General features: G+C 50.3%; 1 pseudogene; it reads right to left on the bottom strand.

The window, feature by feature from the left end:
* Positions 1 to 17342, bottom strand: part of LOC115544266 (trichohyalin-like) — a 115159-nt pseudogene that overhangs the window by 96823 nt on the left and 994 nt on the right.

Genomic DNA, 17342 nt, shown 5'->3' with positions numbered 1-17342 from the left:
GTGAGGGGCTTTACAGATGTTTATCCAGCCGGACTTAGAGACGTGTCGCGGGCGCGATGCTGGGGAGGATGATAATGCAGACCTCTACCTCCCCCTCTCTCCCCCTTTCTCCCCCCTCCCCGCCTCTCTATCGGGGTCTTAGACCGGTGTGACCCCCAGCGAAGGTTTCCTCTGCAGAGCCCGTTCCCGGTGTGATTGAATTCAGCCCAGGATTAAAGGCCGTAATAAGCCCACTCCCGAGGCCCCTCAGCAGGTCTTCCATGCACAGAATCCCCGCCCCCCCCCCCCCCCCAATCTCTCCCCCCCCCCCCCCCCCCCCACCCCCCCCCCCCCCCCCCCCACACTCTGCAATTGTAATTTTTACAAGGTCAAGGTCGCAGGGTCAGCGCTGCTGGCTTAGGTAAATCGCCATCTTCTTTCCTTCCTTTTGTACCTATTACTTTAGTTAATGGATTAACTACACGGGGAAGGCTTGATGCTCACTGACGTTTATCAAGGGTACGAGAATAATGGCAGAACGAGCTTAAGATCTGGGCTGAGGGCCGACATTAAGGCACCTCGCTGGAGAACAACACACACCTGATGTGGGGGTCTGCATGACCTGCTCAGGGGCCGATAGAGGACAGAAGTAACCCTCTTGGACCTGGTGTTCTGAGGGATCATTTGAGTGATTTATGCAGGAAATTGTGTTTGCAAAGCAAAGAGATGATTTAATAAGGTGGGCCTGGCTGTCCCCAGAACAGGGAGCTGTTGGTGAAGAATGATCCAGTCTCGCTCCAAGGGGAGATAAGGCAATATTTACTCGGCCGCTGTCTATTTCCTGTGTTCGTCCAACTATTATCTCCCCTGAATTGTGTGGAATGAATAAACATATTAAATGCATACGTATAAATGTTTAATATATGCAAATGCAACCTATTTCATTTCCTTTATGTTAATTTTCTATCATTACTATTAGCCCGGAGAAATCACATCGGATATCAGCATATCAAATGGTAGCTTAAACTATTGTGGTGAACAATCACACTATTGCCACCGCACAAATACAACAAAGGGTAGGACTGCCTCATAACCGCCTTAGTGACATCCATATTGAAAAGATAATACTAATATGGCCCCCTTTGTTTGCAGGGTCTCTCTTTCTTTAAAGGCGACTGAAGGCTTTCTGATTGGCCCTCCAGCAATAAGTCTGCCCCGTGACATCATGGAAGATAGAGCACATCACAGTGAGGGCTTGAGGGGTCTGACCCCTCTCCCATCCTCACATCCTTCGATGAAGTGGACCAGGAGAGCGGCGCGGACTGGGCTGAGTGTGCCATGCTTTGGAGGGCCTCGCTTTTATCGCATGTAAACAAGTGCAAAGAGCCAGAGGAATAAAGGTGTCCTCCCCCCCCCCCCCCCCCCCCCCCCCCCCCCCACGCTGGCTCCACCTCATTAGCGGGAGGGCCTTCACCCTGCTTCTAGCCGTGCATATGCCTCTGTATGTGTGTGTGTGTGTGTGTGTGTGTGTGTGTGTGTTTGTGTGTGTGAGAGCGTCAGAGTATATATATCTATATCTATAGGGCCCTTCCCTTTATCGCATGTATGGAGGGCAAGTGAGCCGCAGTTAATGTTGCATGTCAGCAAAGTAAGGGTCTCTCTCTCTCTCCCTCTCTCTCTCTCTCTCTCTCTCTCTCTCTCTCTCTCTCTCTCTCTCTCTCTCTCTCTCTCTCTCTCTCCCCCCCTCCGTGTCTGTCTGTCTTGCTGCAGTGGATCTGTTAATGTTTAGAGCCAGGGGCCCGAGGGAGTCTAAATCCTGCGGACACAAAGAGCCTCTGTGTGCAGCGGAGGTCACATCTGCCCGATGACTCTGGCTGTGTAGCAGCAGAGAGAGAGAGAGAGAGAGAGAGAGAGAGAGAGAGAGAGAGAGAGAGAGAGAGAGAGAGAGAGAGAGAGAGAGAGAGAGAGAGAGAGAGAGAGAGAGAGAGAGAGAGAGAGAGAGAGAGAGAGAGAGAGAGAGAGAGAGAGAGAGAGAGAGAGAGAGAGAGAGAGAGGCTCTCCGGTCCATCGGAGCAGCGGCCCCTAGCTCCACTCCCTCTGCAGCGGCCGGCCGGCCCCACATGGGGTCCTCAACCCAGCTACACACAGAAACTGACATATAGTTCGATTTCATGTGCAGACATTATGGTAAATATTAAATACATTTTTTAATGTGTATGTCAGTTAATATAGATTAACATTTTTTACGGTGTTATGGCTGAAGATGATTGGGTAAAGATAACTTTGTCATGAAATTACACAAATCATCACCAACATAGCCTTCATGAAACTGAACATGTCCTCATATATATGTATTTATATATATATATATATATGAATAAAGAAATATATGTATGTATATTTTTTTAATGAGGTATGTCGTTTGGTCGAGATTAGATTAAATCAGTGTTGACATCATAATGATGACATGATATGATATGACATCACATCACGATGATATAATGATGATGGTGAAACCCCTGAAAGTAACAAAAGACGCCATTACAACGTTTCAACCAGAAGCCGGAGCCATTATCTTAATGAGAGGAATTTCATTTGGAACCGCACTCTTTTGGATGGTTCTTACCATGCAGAAGTCTCACACACACACTCACACACACACACACACACACACACACACACACACACACACACACACACACTCACACTCACACTCACACTCACACTCAAAAACACACTCACACTCAGCCAACGGCAGTGAGAGAGCAGTGCATATCCGGTGGGACTGATGTCTTGTAATAACAGATGCTTACTCAGTGAACTGTTATTCGTGTGGAGGGGGGGGGATCTCGTTTAATGGTGTTCTTTGAAGGTGAAACCAGAGATTTAGAAGTAACGTTTAACCCCAATGTCATTCTTTTATTCAGATAAAAAAAAATTGTAGTGGCCCTCTGTTGTTTACCAGTTCCCCATCACCGGGCGTCTAAATATATCCCCCCCTCCCAGGGATTCACATCGCTAGGGGCCTGGTTATATGTCTTCTCCTGGCCCCAGGGCCAATCAGACAGGGCGGTGAGAACCACGTGATCATTAGGCCTGGCCAGTGAAACCCAGAGAACAGGTTTCAGACTCCAACCACAGGGAAGCTATCAGTGAGATCCTCGTCTGTCCACCACAGAAGACGAGTTTCCCGCCAGTTAAAAAGGAGCCGGATAGTTTTCCAACCCGATTAAACACGCAGGGATCCAGTCGGGGAAACAGTGATCCTCAAAATGAGACTCAAGACTACCGTTGCTGTTATTTGAGCTAAGCTGAGACCTTAACGAAGCCCTGTTCCTAAGGAACATCTGTAAACATCTGCATCATTTGTGTTTCCTTCCACCCCTCCTCCCCCCTCTTGTTAAACGGAAAACAAAACAACTTCCACCATGCTTGACCTCTGACCTTGTTTATCACTGAGGATTATCTCAGCGTCTGAGTTAAAAACCTATACTGCCATGCATTGCTAAGGGCCAGTGGCACTCAGGGGACAACAGAGAGCCCTTTTGAGGAGATGACAATGAGAGGCGAGGTGGGATGGGGTCAGGGTAGTCTGATACCGGCCCATTCAGCCCTTAATTGCTCATAGAGAGGCTATAGGGGCCTTCTGCGCCCCCTCCCCCTATAACCAGAGTGAAAGGCCTGAGCCCAGAAAGGTAATTTATAACTGGCAGGCTGGGGTTACAAGGGGGGAGACTCTCCCTCTAAGTAGAGGCCTCTCTCTCTCTCTCTCTCTCTCTCTCTCTCTCTCTCTCTCTCTCTCTCTCTCTCTCTCTCTCTCTCTCTCTCTCTCACCCACCATCCATCCAAACCACTGCTAACTTCTCTGCCACTTGCACCCCCCCCTCTCCCCACCTATCCCAACACCGCCGGGTGTCCTGGGTCAGCTGCTGTGGGTCAGCTGCTCTGGGTACAGTGTTAATGAGGCTGCTGGCCGTGTCGTACGTCCACAGCCCACAGGGATGATCAGCGGAGCTCCTGACTGGTCGGGGGTGAGAGGGACGACAGGGGGGAGACATCTGCATTTTATGGATTTATGGTTCCATTCGTGTGCGTGTGTGTGTGTGTGTTTCTATTTGTGTGTTTGGATTGGAGGATGGTAGAGAGAATGCGAGAGGGAAAGAGAGGGAGAAGGAGAGGAAGAGGGACAGAATGATATAGAGATGAAGGCAGACAAAAGGTAAAGAGAGTGCGGACAGGAGAACATCAAGTGTCCGGTGACGGCTGTGCAGGCCTGCGAGGGGCCAGCGAGCACATGTTCAGAGTGTGTGTCCCCCCCCAAGGTACATCGTGTTCCATAGAGGAGAGGGTTCAAAGTAATACATCAGAGGCTGGGCCGTGTGTGTGGGGGTCTGTGCGAGTGGGTGGGTGCATGTGTGTGTGTGTGTGCGTGCATGCGCGCGCGTGTGTGTGTGTGTGTGCCTCCCCATCAACACGAGGCAGAGGTTTCAGGTGTTTAGAACAACAGATTACTGCTGCACGGGTCTAGAGGCAAACAGCTTTCTACGACAAAATACAAAAAAGAGAAAGCTGGAAACTTCTAATCACATGCTTCTGTACTTTTACTCAAAGTAATTGACTAATCTTGTAGCCCTAGTTAACTGCATTGGGGGAATTTATACTACGTTCCAAATCCAATAAGGTTACATTTATGAACCATTCATTAACTTTAGTTAGAGCAGTAATTAGCTTTATTATATAGCACCATCATAGGGGCTGGGGTAGGGGTAGTGGGTAGTTTTGGTCCTGTTAACTAAGATGATCATTTTTTATTATTTAATCTGGTTGTGAATAAATTGGTTTGTTAACATGAACACCATTAGTAACCATGAACTCCATTAGAGGAGGATTATAAGACCATTGCCCTTTGATAAACTGTTATTCCATGCTCATAACTGCATTTGATCATGTTAATGGTTAATTAATTAACAACCCTATATTTACATTATTAGCTATTATATATTGCTTTCCTTTATGTTTTTTTTGTAGCACTTTCTTCAACTTTTCCACAAAATGTTTGAGACCGGTGGAAGAGTTAAAAAGGAGAACTTTTAACATGGACCCTGTATCGCATCCTTCTGGGTACGAGTGACTCATAAAACACATGGTGAGCGAGAGCAGATCTCTCACGACCGATACGACCGCTGAGTGTGATAGCGCCCGGCCATACATCCTGTGGAAGGACTTGCTGCTGTCCCTGACGTGCTCCAAGCTTTATTATAAGTGACAACATTATTGAAACGATCTCTACAGAGAACTACACCTTTATTCCTTCTACACCGTCTGTTTGTTTTTTGTGCTCAAGGAGAAATTATCCTCCTAGATCTCTGGAGAGATTCGTTGCGGGTAGGGGAAAGTGGGAGTTGAAGAGAAGACGGCCCGGAAGAGTTTGTTGTGTGACTGCAGACAGCAGTGTTCAGTGGTATCTAAAGATTTGGGTGAAGGATGGAGATTGTAACGACAACAGGGATATCTCCTGCAACAACTCAATTTACAGAGCGCAGGATTTCAGAGCTGGACTATCTCTCCCCAGGGACACTTTCCATATTGTCGTCAGACACTGCAGTCTGAGCCCGCCAGTGGGAGTACCTCAGAGGAGCTGCGTGGACGGGCGATGGCCCCATCGGGTCACATCGCCGCAAGGCTGTTGAGGACTGAAGTGCCCTCGCTCAACCATGGACCAATCTCAGAAATGGTCCTCTATATTAGTGACTTAATCCCAAAATCATGGGGACAATTTGGTTCAGGTAAAAAAATCCAGCAGTTATCCGTTAAGGGCTATTTCACATACGCAGTTCATAGAAGAGAAAAATCATATATATTGCATTCAATTACGCCAGGGTTTATGGCGAAGCATTTCTGAGGGGATATTCACTTGTACTGAACCAAACAAGACACATCTACTTCTTCCACCACTGGTTTGCAATGGAGCCCCCTCCCTGTGAAAAAGGCGATCACAATGCCCGCTCCTCCAACCCTCCTCCACCTCTCCTCCACCCCACCTCCACCCCACCACCACCCTCCTCCACCTCTCCTCCACCCCACCTCCACCCCACCTCCACCCTCCTCCACCAATCTTTCACTACTCCTCCATGCCTCATCCACCCCTCTTCCACCTCATGTCTGAGAGGGATGAGTCAAATGTTGTGTGTTTACAGTATGCTTTTATCTTCCTGGCCAGACTCCCAGCAGAGCAGTTGGGGGTCTGCGCCCGTCTGTCTGCCCGCTGGCCACCTCTAGTTCGGGGGGCTGAAGGAGGAGAGTGTGTGAGCGTATGTGGTGGTGAGTAGCGTGGATGGATGGGGAGGCTGGAGAGGAACACCCGTGGTCTGTAATACCGAGGGAGGAGGGGGTTTATGGTGGTGACTATCTCACACATTAGCCACATTACCGACTCTCTTTCATCTGCAGAGGTTCCCTCGGAGGGAGGAGGGAAAAAAAGAGAAAGACGCTAACCACAAAGTTATTTAAGAGGGGCCGCAGTAAGGGGGTGGGGGGTTTCCACAGCGGCGGAGCAGCAAGGCGGCAGGGAGGCATGTGGTCGAGTGTGTGAAGTCAACCTCGAGGAATTTGTTGGTACTAATGACTTCTACTGTACGTATGCATCCTGTACGCTGTGCGCTACCTCTGTGGATGTCTTCACGTCTTCTGCCTGCGGGAATGCAGAGACCTTCTGAGTTGCAAATACGCAGAATCTTGAGTAATCCAGCGCATCCTATCCCTGTGATCAATTCACCTCCTTATGAGTGAGTGACAGTAGGGTCAATACTCACATGAACAGTATTCATGTGGAAGTATTCCAAACCAGCGTAAACATCCCACTGTGAATCCTTAAGGGGTTGAACGTGATTGGTGGACAGATGCAGACAGACCTAACGACCCTAACATTTGATGAAGTGGACAGATTTACCCTGCAGATAATAAGCTATGCCACCCCCCCTCCTTCACTATAGCCCTGTTGTCACTGGGGGACGTTCTGAATGGCAGTTCCATTCTCTCCAGTGAAGGTGTTTTTCTCCTTTCTTTCTTCAGTCATCGCTCCAAAGAGAGCTAATTAAACAGAGAGGGAGGAAGAGATGGAGAGGGGGAGGGAGGGAGGGAGGGAGGGAGGGAGGGAGGGAGGGAGGGGGAGAGAGAGAGAGCGAGAGAGAGAGCGAGAGAGAGAGAGAGAGAGAGAGAGAGAGAGAGAGAGAGAGAGAGAGAGAGAGAGAGAGAGAGAGAGAGAGAGAGGGAGAGAGAGAGGGGGGTAGGGGGGGAGAGAGAGAGATGAGGTAGAAGGAGTGAGAGAGAGACCTCCGCCCCCCAAGACACCAGCGGTGGGCTGTATCTCCATAGATTACAGAGGGCCAGTGGCAGTCTCCGTGTCTAACCTTGGGGTTCAGGGCTCAGCTTCCTGTCCTGTGTTGATGTACGACGCCCGTGTCTGATGCCTAAACAATAAACACATGGCTTTGATATGGATGTAGAAACAATGCAGCGATACATATTGATTAATGCGGGGATAACCAACACGGGAGGGACGGCCCCATTGATTCCACTCATCCATAATCGGTGGGCCGGTTCGAATGGCGGGGGGGGGACGTCAGAGCGTTGCTCTGCGGCCCCCTCGGACGGGGAGTATATTTATAGATCCGCCTTCCCTTGGATTGATCGTCGGGTGGGCTGTTCTGTATTGATCAGGGTGTTTCAGGAAACAAACACACACCGCAAGCTCAGGAACACACGCTGTATACAGATAGGGAGGGGAAATACACACAAACACAAACAGGCTCCCCCCGCCCACACAGACACACACACACGGCTACACACCGTGTCCCGAGGTGTGATTTAGAATCAGCCTGAGGCTCTGGAGGAACAGGTTGACATTCTGATGAGGGGCTGTGAACTGGAGATCCTAGAGAGGATAAATGACCCCCTGGTAAAAGCGAGGTCCTGCTCATTGCTCCTCTGTTTCTTTAATGCGGTATTATTTTATTCATCACTTCCTTTATCAGGCTGAGGTCTCGGCCCGTCGTACGCCATTACGCCGCCGCCATGTCGCCTTTTAATCCTCTTGTTTTTAGTCAGTGGAGCCCATCGTCAACGGCCCTGATAATAATGTTTTATTGGTGGAGAGGGAGAGAAAGAGAGGGAGGGGGGGGGAGAGAGAGGGGAGAGAGAGAGAGAGAGAGAGAGAGAGAGAGAGAGAGAGAGAGAGAGAGAGAGAGAGAGAGAGAGAGAGAGAGAGAGAGAGAGAGAGAGAGAGAGAGAGAGAGAGAGAGAGAGAGAGAGAGGCCCCAGTGTCCCGGCTGCTATAATTTAGGGCACACTTATCCGTTCCATCAGCCCAGATTGTAATTCAAGAATCAGTGTGGAGGGCCTCGTATGTTTTTTTATGCGCTCCATTATTGGGCTGGGTGAGATAGCGGCTCTTAGCAGCGAGGGGCCAGACAGGGAGAGGTCAGCCACGGGTTTCGCAGGGGAATGTGCTCTCCCATCATCACCACCACTACACCACCACTAATACCACCACTGATACCTCCCCACCGCTAATACCACCACTAGAACCACCACTGATACCACCACTAATACCACCACTAGAACCACCACCACCACCACCATCACCTCCACCACCACCACTAGTACAACTAATCCATCACTACCATTACTAATACAACTAATACCACCACCACCACCCCAAATAACCACCACCAGCTCCACCAACACCTCCACCAACAGCCCCGTCAGCCCCACCTTGCAGGCAGCCCAGGCTATGGCAGGGGGTTCAGGCCTTCAACACAAACAGCCCCTGCGGTCCCTGGAGCTGCGGCCCGCTGATGGGCAGAGAGGACAAAGCTGTTATCCCCTCTGGTAATTACCGCCATTAAAGCTAATCCTGGAGCCATCCAGGCCCTTTTGTTTTGGGCTTTATCTGCTCGGTGCTGGAGAGTTTCTCCTTTCAGACCCACGCACAAAGATACCCTAGTCTTTATTTTTTTGGGCTCAGGGTAATTATCTGTTATGGCCTCTCTGCTGGGAATGAACACACTTGCCAATGGATAGTGGGACAGTAACTTTGCTCTCTATTTTCTCTCCTTCTCTGTGTCTCTCTCGCATGGCTGTGTATTTCTCCCCCTTGATTGGACAGACTCTCTCTGTTTCCTCTCTGTTTTATCCTCTCTCTCCTCTCTTCCCCTCTCTGGCCCTTATCAGAATGGCAGACGAAGATAATTCCGCAATTCAGAGCTGGATGTTATTGAGAGATTAACGAGATTGAGCGTAAATGTATCAATCTCTGTGACAATACCGCGATAAAACGTAATTATATTCAGTACTTATTAGCATGATGGTAATGCCCGCCTGTAATTTTCCGCTGTAATTACGGCTCTATTTTTACGAGGTGTTAACTGCGATTAATCACCTTGATGATTCAGTAAATGTAGCGCTCTGATTTCCATTCAATTCCATTTCCTGTGACCTATCTCCACCGATCCGTCTCTTATCAGAGTAATAAAAGTTCATAGAAGACAGAGCTCCGTTGATACATAACCCGTTCAAACAGATTCATTCCCTCTATTCTCACAACCCTGCAAATAAAACTCATAATTTTCAATTTGAATTTTTTTCCTTACCCTCGCCAGATTTTATTTCATGCCCCACAAATTGTCCTCTGTCAGAGTTGAAGTGACACGCTAGATATAGCATGGTCTTGGGAGTAATCTTACTGATAAGAATGTGTGCCCTGATGGATTGGTCATTATAGTAATCAGTACAAGTATTGTGATACCATGTCTAGTCTCTTAATGCTGCGGACAATATTCTACCCCTCACACTCCTTAGTTATCTCTCTCGCAGACACAAGCACATGCAGGCACACACACATGTTCACTTACTAACACACTTCCCCCCCACACACACACACACCCACTCAATGTCATAGAGCTATCACACATGAACGGGCAGAGGCACAGGCACCAGCCTTCTTGGTGCTCTATTATGAGTAATAGCAACACATGCACATCTTTAATAAGCACCATCTGACTACCAGCATCAACAACAGCCTTGGTGTGATAGGCATCTTGAATCCAAATGCCCTCGTTATATCCAGAGGCAGCGCAGCTCATCCACATCCTAGCCTCTCATCGCTCGGTTTCAGTCGACCACTCACAGCTCGCCTTCACTCCAGATGGCGCTTCACTTCCTGGTCCCGGGCCTGCTGTGATGAGACCTCCTCTGATTGGTTAGGCCACCTGCTCCCCTAACTGCAAACGGGCTTGATTGACAGGTGACTTCCCCAAACAGAGGCCCTGCTGCTGCCAGGCGTTCCGTCGCTGAATGACAGCCCCCATGGTGGCCAGCTCCCCGTCGACGCGGCCGGCCGTGACATCATTAGTTCCTCTCTCCCCGACAGCTGTTCTGATTCCTGGCATTGGCAGCACGAGGCGGTGGAGTCTGAGTGTAAATAACAGGCATTAGGAGCTTTGCATGCGACACGCTGGCTGGATGTGTTTGCGCGGTTGTCAGAGGTGTAAATGGAGGCTGGGGTTTGTACGACTTCATTCATTCGTTCCAGCCGTGTTAGTCGGTAATGCTGTTTCCATGGTGAAGCTAACTGGTAGTGTTGTCCGTCACAGAAAACATGTTGTACACAGACAGACAAACACACACGCACACAGATGCACACATACGCACAGGTAAACAACTGCAAATCCACATTGGTGAGCAGATCTTGTCAGACGATGACGACATCCAACCTGTGCTGACAGCATCAGCTGACGACACTGAGTGACAGTAGGCGGGCCTAGTGATCGGACCAGCAGAGGCTTCCATATATTGGCCAGGAGGCCGGCCTCTGGTGTGTGTCTGTGTGCGTGCATACATGAGGGCCTGCATGTCTGCCGTTTGTACACGTGCATGTGTATGTATATACGTATGTGTGTGTGTTTAAGTGTGTGTGGCCGTGTGTGGCAGTAAGAACTCCGGGAGAGAGTTGGTGTGTGTGTGTCTTGAGGAGCAGCCTCCACAGGTATCGAATGGATGCGCTGGCTGAGACCCCCCGCAGGCACCCTGGGGCCGCCCTGGGGTGCTGCGCTGGCACCGGGCTGGCGGGGCGGGAGGAAGGAGGTGTCCCAGCGGTCGACACCCGTTCCGGGGGGGCGGGCGCGTTGGAGTGTTGTCATGTCGCATGTTGTGATATACATATGAATGTATATTTAAAGCGTGTTTCTAATCCCCTCGCTTTGTGGTCCACAGGCAGCGCTACACTCAGCCCTGGAAGGTGATTTATTCCGCTGCTCAGAGCTCGCCCTGAGCAGCGGGCCGCTCTGCAGGCTCTATTCCTCTGTGCCTAATTACCCCATCCCTCCCCGACAAGGAGACTTTGTTTTATGTTGAAGGCAGCCGCTGACCTGGGGCCGTTTACATTGTTATGGTGGCGATGGTACTGATTCTTTTTTTTCTCCAGCAAAATACGATTATGGTGTGTGCGTGTGTTTGTTGTGTATATATTTTTTTTATTCTCCTGCCAAGATTAGCCGTACGGCTCCGGGACACGAGGAGAGAATCTCTCTGCTTGTTAGCTGTTAACGGACCGGCTTTTTCCTCCAAAACACCTCAGAGAGAGACACACAGACACAATCAAACACCCACACACACACACACACACCGAAAAGATACCTAGTTAAGTGGACGGCATGGAAGGGGCCGGTCGCTACAGGGGAGCAATCGGGCTTCTCAACAAGGAAAGGCTGTGAGTACGATAACACGGTCTGAGGGCAGACACAGGGAAGACAAAACAAGACCGGTGACGATTGGACTGTGGATGCGTGCGTGTGTGTGTGTGTGTGTGTCTGAGTGTGTGTGTGTGTGTGTGTGTGTGTGTGCATGTGCGTGTGCGTGCATGTGTGTGTGTGTGTGTGTGCGTGCATGTTTGTGCGTGTGCTTCTGTGTGCAGAGGGATGTGTGTGTGCGTGAGTGTCTGTGCGTGCATGCATGTGTACAGTGTGTGCATGCACGTTTGTGCGCATGCATGCGGGCCTGTGCCTGTGCAGGTGTGCGTGTGTATGTGTGTCAGCCAGCGGCGCCGGAGGAGGAGAGAGGAAATCACGTTACATGTGGCAGAAGTTTGGCTGATGTCACGCCTCGATTAACGGGGGAAGCCCCCCAGCCAGAGACGAGCACCTCGCTCCCCTCCGAGGGCTGGCGGGGAGCAGTTGAATCCTGATCCTCAGGGGCCTGGTGACTCGGAGCGCTCGTATATTACAGCAAACACGTGAGAAGGTGGGCTGAGGTATGTCAGACAGACTGGAGTTTGTCAGCTGGGCTGCAGAGGAGCTCTGATGCTCTGAAGGGAGCTGACTGCTCTTTGCTTTGCAGCTTCCTGTTTGGCTCTGCGTGTGTTTGTTCGTCCAGCTCGTGTTAGGTCATGTTAGAGTTATTAAAGACGGACGTCTCAATGTCCAGCTGTGGTGGAAATACCCGACGGCGTCGTTCGAAAGCTGTGTTAAGGGAAAAGGACAGTAGCAACCTTGATTAATCTAATGTAACGTTCTGCTTCTGCTGGAAGCATTGCTGGAACGGAGGAAATCTCCACAAACATTGACGGATTGGTTTAGAGGTGAACGCTGTGTCCTGTTGAGCATTCTCGCACTTCGGAATTCCTCCTGTATTGATTGTTTTTCATCGGGAATCGGTAAAACCGTGGCCGAAGAAACTCAAATAACAGAATGGAAACAAATGAGCACATGTGTTTTGGTTTGTTAAACCCTGACAGTGCGGAGAGACACGCCCCTGACAGTGAGACACGCCCCTGACAGTGAGACACGCCCCTCACATTGAGAAGAGACACGCCCCTGACAGTGAGACACGCCCCTGACAGTGGGGAGAGACACGCCCCTGACGGTGAGACACGCCCCTGACAGTGAGACACGCCCCTGACAGTGTGACACGCCCCTGACAGTGAGACACGCCCCTGACAGTGAGACCCGCCCCTGACAGTGAAACACGCCACTGACAGTGAGACACGCCCCTGACAGTGAGACACGCCCCTGACAGTGAGACACGCCCCTGACAGTGAGACACGCCCCTGACAGTGAGACACGCCCCTGACAATGAGACCCGCCCCTGACAGTGAGACACGCCCCTGACAGTGAAACACGCCCCTGACAGTGAGACACGCCCCTCACATTGAGAAGAGACACGCCCCTGACAGTGAGACACGCCCCTGACAGTGAGACACGCCCCTGACAGTGTGACACGCCTCTGACAGTGAGACACGCCCCTGACAGTGAGACACGCCCCTGACAGTGAGACCCGCCCCTGACAGTGAGACACGCCCCTGACAGTGAAACACGCCACTGACAGTGAGACACGCCCCTGACAGTGAGACACGCCCCTGACAGTAAGACACGCCCCTGACAGTGAGACACGCCCCTGACAGTGAGACACGCCCCTGACAGTGAGACACGCCCCTGACAGTGAGGAGAGACACGCCCCTGACAGTGAGACACGCCCCTGACAGTGAGGAGAGACACGCCCCTGACAGTGAGGAGAGACACGCCCCTGACAGTGAGGAGAGACACGCCCCTGACAGTGAGGAGGGAAACGCCCCTGACAATGAGGGAGAGACACGCCCCTGACATTGAGACGGGACATTGAGACACGCCCCTGACAGTGAGGAGAGACACGCCCCTGACATTGAGACACGCCCCTGACAGTGAGGAGAGATTCGCCCCTGACAGTGAGGGAGAGACACGCCCCTGACATTGAGACGGGACATTGAGACACGCCCCTGACAGTGAGACCCGCCCCTGACAGTGAGACACGCCCCTGACAGTGAGACACGCCCCTGACAGTGAGACACGCCCCTGACAGTGAGACCCACCACTGACAGCGAGGGAGAGACACGCCCCTGACAGTGAGACACGCCCCTGACAGTGGGGAGAGACACGCCCCTGACAGTGAGACATGCCCCTGACAGTGAGACACGCCCCTGACAGTGGGGAGAGACACGCCCCTGACAGTGAGGGAGAGACACGCCCCTGACAGTGAGGGAGAGACACGCCCCTGACATTGAGACACGCCCCTGACAGTGAGGCACGCCCCTGACAGTGGGGAGAGACACGCCCCTGACAGTGAGGGAGAGACACGCCCCTGCAGGACATAACCTAGTGGAGAGGACTTCTGGGAGACAGGAAGCGATCTTAACCTGCACAGACACACACACACACTCACACACGTACACACACACACACACATCCACACGCACACATACAAAAAAGGACAATCACACATATATACATTCACAATCACACACCTGGACACACACGCACACACACACACACACACACACACACACACACACACACACACACACACACACACACACACACACACACACACAAAAAAGCATAATCACACACACGCACACACACACACACACCTGCACACACACATGCACACGAATACAAACAAGCACAATCACACACATAAATACACACACAACAAAACGTATGAGCCACTCCAAGACATGAAGCAAAGAGGACAATGATCAGAATCAAAATAAATGAGTTGTGAAACCATGTTGGATGATGTCCCCTGCCACTCAAACCGGAGGGGCTGGGCAGAGAGGAGGTTCCTTAGCTCTGTTGTACATGACCCTTGACCTCTGCTTGACTTCCTTATGAATGTTCCTCTATGACCCCGCAAGCCAGTCCCACTTCATGGGTCTATTCATTAATTTATTGAATGATTAGATTTTTATATTGATATATTCATGTATAAATATGTATATATTTGTATTTGTAGATAATATGTATATAGATCATTTATTCTGTTTTCCCTCTGGCTAAAAGGGGCTGGTGAGTGGAAGGTTTTCATTCTGCCATTTGGATACTTGGATGGCTTACCAAGGCAATTTTGTCCAGACCCACTCCACAGATCTGACTGATGGCATCAAAGCCCCCCGTGGTGACATTAGCATAGAGGAGTGTTTCTGCTTCCATTGATAGTCCATTTACTCCGGCACACATCAAACACCACAACGGCAATCTGGTGGATGACCACTTATCTCGGACGAAGAATTTTAGATTGGACTAAATGAATGAGGTTATCTTTATACCTTTTCTCCAAAAATAATACAAATATTATCAGCGGCTCGAAGCCCCGAACACAAAATGATCAAACGATGCGTATCAAGATTTTGATTTAGATGTGCCGCCTGAAAAAATCGTGGAAGATGAATTGTAGATCGAAAAAAGTGTGAACATTAGTAACGTAATAAAACATCAAACGCAGGCAGTTTAAACTGGAGCGGTGTGTTGAGAAGCTGAACAGATTCCCAGAACAATGACAACCGACAGCCTCGTGGCTCAGATATGCTAATAGCAGAGATATCTCTGTAACGTGCTAATCCCGTGCTGGCGGCTAATCAGCGCTGCTCTCACTCAGGACCCCGCCTTCTGAATCAGGGTTAGCTGATGGGCTGGATGATGAGAATCTGAACACCCTGAGCCTCCTCCTTCCTGTCTGACTCTCGATTGGCTTCTCATTGAACCTGTCTCACAGTCAATCAACCACCTAGCCAATCACAGCCCAGGAAACTTCACCCAGGGGGACGAAGAAGGACCAATCAAACCTCAGAGAAGAAAGGGGGCGGGACATGGGTCGCCGGGTGGTGACGAGTTAAAAAGAAGACGGGAGGGGAGACGGGAAAATGAAATATGTAAAGAGGGGAGAGGCGAGGGAGAGAGGCAGCAGTTTAGGGGTTTCAATCTGAGGGCTAATCTTCAAACAGCAAGCTGGCAGTGTGCTGGTCACTGATAACGCCTCCCAGTCTGTCATCAGACAGCCCACCTCCAGTCACTCAGCCTGCTGTCAGGATGTCATCTTGAAGCCTGGGGAAGCGCCAAGGGCAAGGAGACAGAGGAGGGTGAAGGTGAGCAGCCATGCTTTCATTTGGGCCTCTCCCTGTGTGTGTGTGTGTGTGTGTGTGTGTGTGTGTGTGTGTGTGTGTGTGTGTGTGTGTGTGTGTGTGTGTGTGTGTGTGTGTGTGTGTGTGTGTGTGTGTGTGTCTCTTAATCCTCCTGAATTGATGCCTGTTTATGTGTGTGTGTGTGTGGGTGTGTGTGGTGTATATGTGTGTGTTTGTGTGTGTGCGTGTGCGTGATTGCTTGTCTGTTCATCGGTACACAATATTATGCAGGCGCGGTGCTGGTGTACGTGTGCCCAGTGGCCCACCTTCCCTCCCCCCCTCCTTCTCTCATTTCCCAGCATAAACACACACACAAGCACACACACACACACACACACACACACATACACACACACACACACACACACACACACACACACACACACACACACACACACACACACACACACACACACACACACACACACACACACACACACACACACACACACGCAAACACGGACATATACACACTTATGCACACGCACCTCTCTCAGCCCTGGCCATGCTCCCCTACCCAACTTAAAACACACTTAATGAAAATAATAAAAATAACCAAATAAAAGCATTATGAATAAACCCTAGTTCACAGATAGAGACCTGATCTGAGGTGACGAGGGCTGGTCGTGTGTAGAGCCTTTAAAGGCAGAGAGAAGAGGGAACATTAGCAGCCTGCCACCATGTCTTCACGGGAAGGGTGTGCTCAGACGCAGAGGTACGTGTGAGGAGAGGTGAAGCGACCCGGGTTCGGAGCCTCAGGTCCCTCACACTGTTTACTGCCTGGCTCACAGGCCGTGGTAGCTAGGCAGACAGAGCTACGATACTGATTATCACAATGCTCTGTGAGTGTGTTTGTGTGTGTGCGTGTGTGTTTGTGGGTGAGTGTGTGTGTGTGCGTGTGGGTGGGTGTGCGTATGTGCGTATGTGCGTGTGTCTGTGCGGGTGAGTGTGTGTAGGTGCGTTTGATGTGGGTCGTGATGCGACTTAATTATTAATTCCAACATGATATGATTTATGATTCACAAGGTAGATTTTGAAAACTTGATTTGTTCTTTGTCTTAAATGATTTAATTTGATGGCTCCAGATTTACAGTGAATCGCTCTCTTGGGTGTGTTTTTTTTAATACTTTTTTTTAATGGAAGAGTAATGGGTCTTTCATACATGTTCATCTATCAATTATCCCATCCTCGTCGATTGTAAGTCCATTTTGTCCTCTTCCCTTTTGACCTACGAACGTGTCAGTGACGGAACATGGAACGGAGAGCAGTATGCCGGCCTTAGTGGCAGTAGCGGCTGTTCAGGGTGCTTTAGAGGGGGCAGTTAGCCCCCCAGACGCCATCATCACATGGACGCTCATGTCAGGCAAGTTGTGAT

The sequence above is a fragment of the Gadus morhua genome, chromosome 5 (genome assembly GCF_902167405.1).
Source record: "Gadus morhua chromosome 5, gadMor3.0, whole genome shotgun sequence".
Taxonomy (NCBI): Eukaryota; Metazoa; Chordata; class Actinopteri; order Gadiformes; family Gadidae; genus Gadus; species Gadus morhua.
Note: the sequence above shows the minus strand (reverse complement) of the source record. Positions and strands in the feature narration are given on the sequence as shown.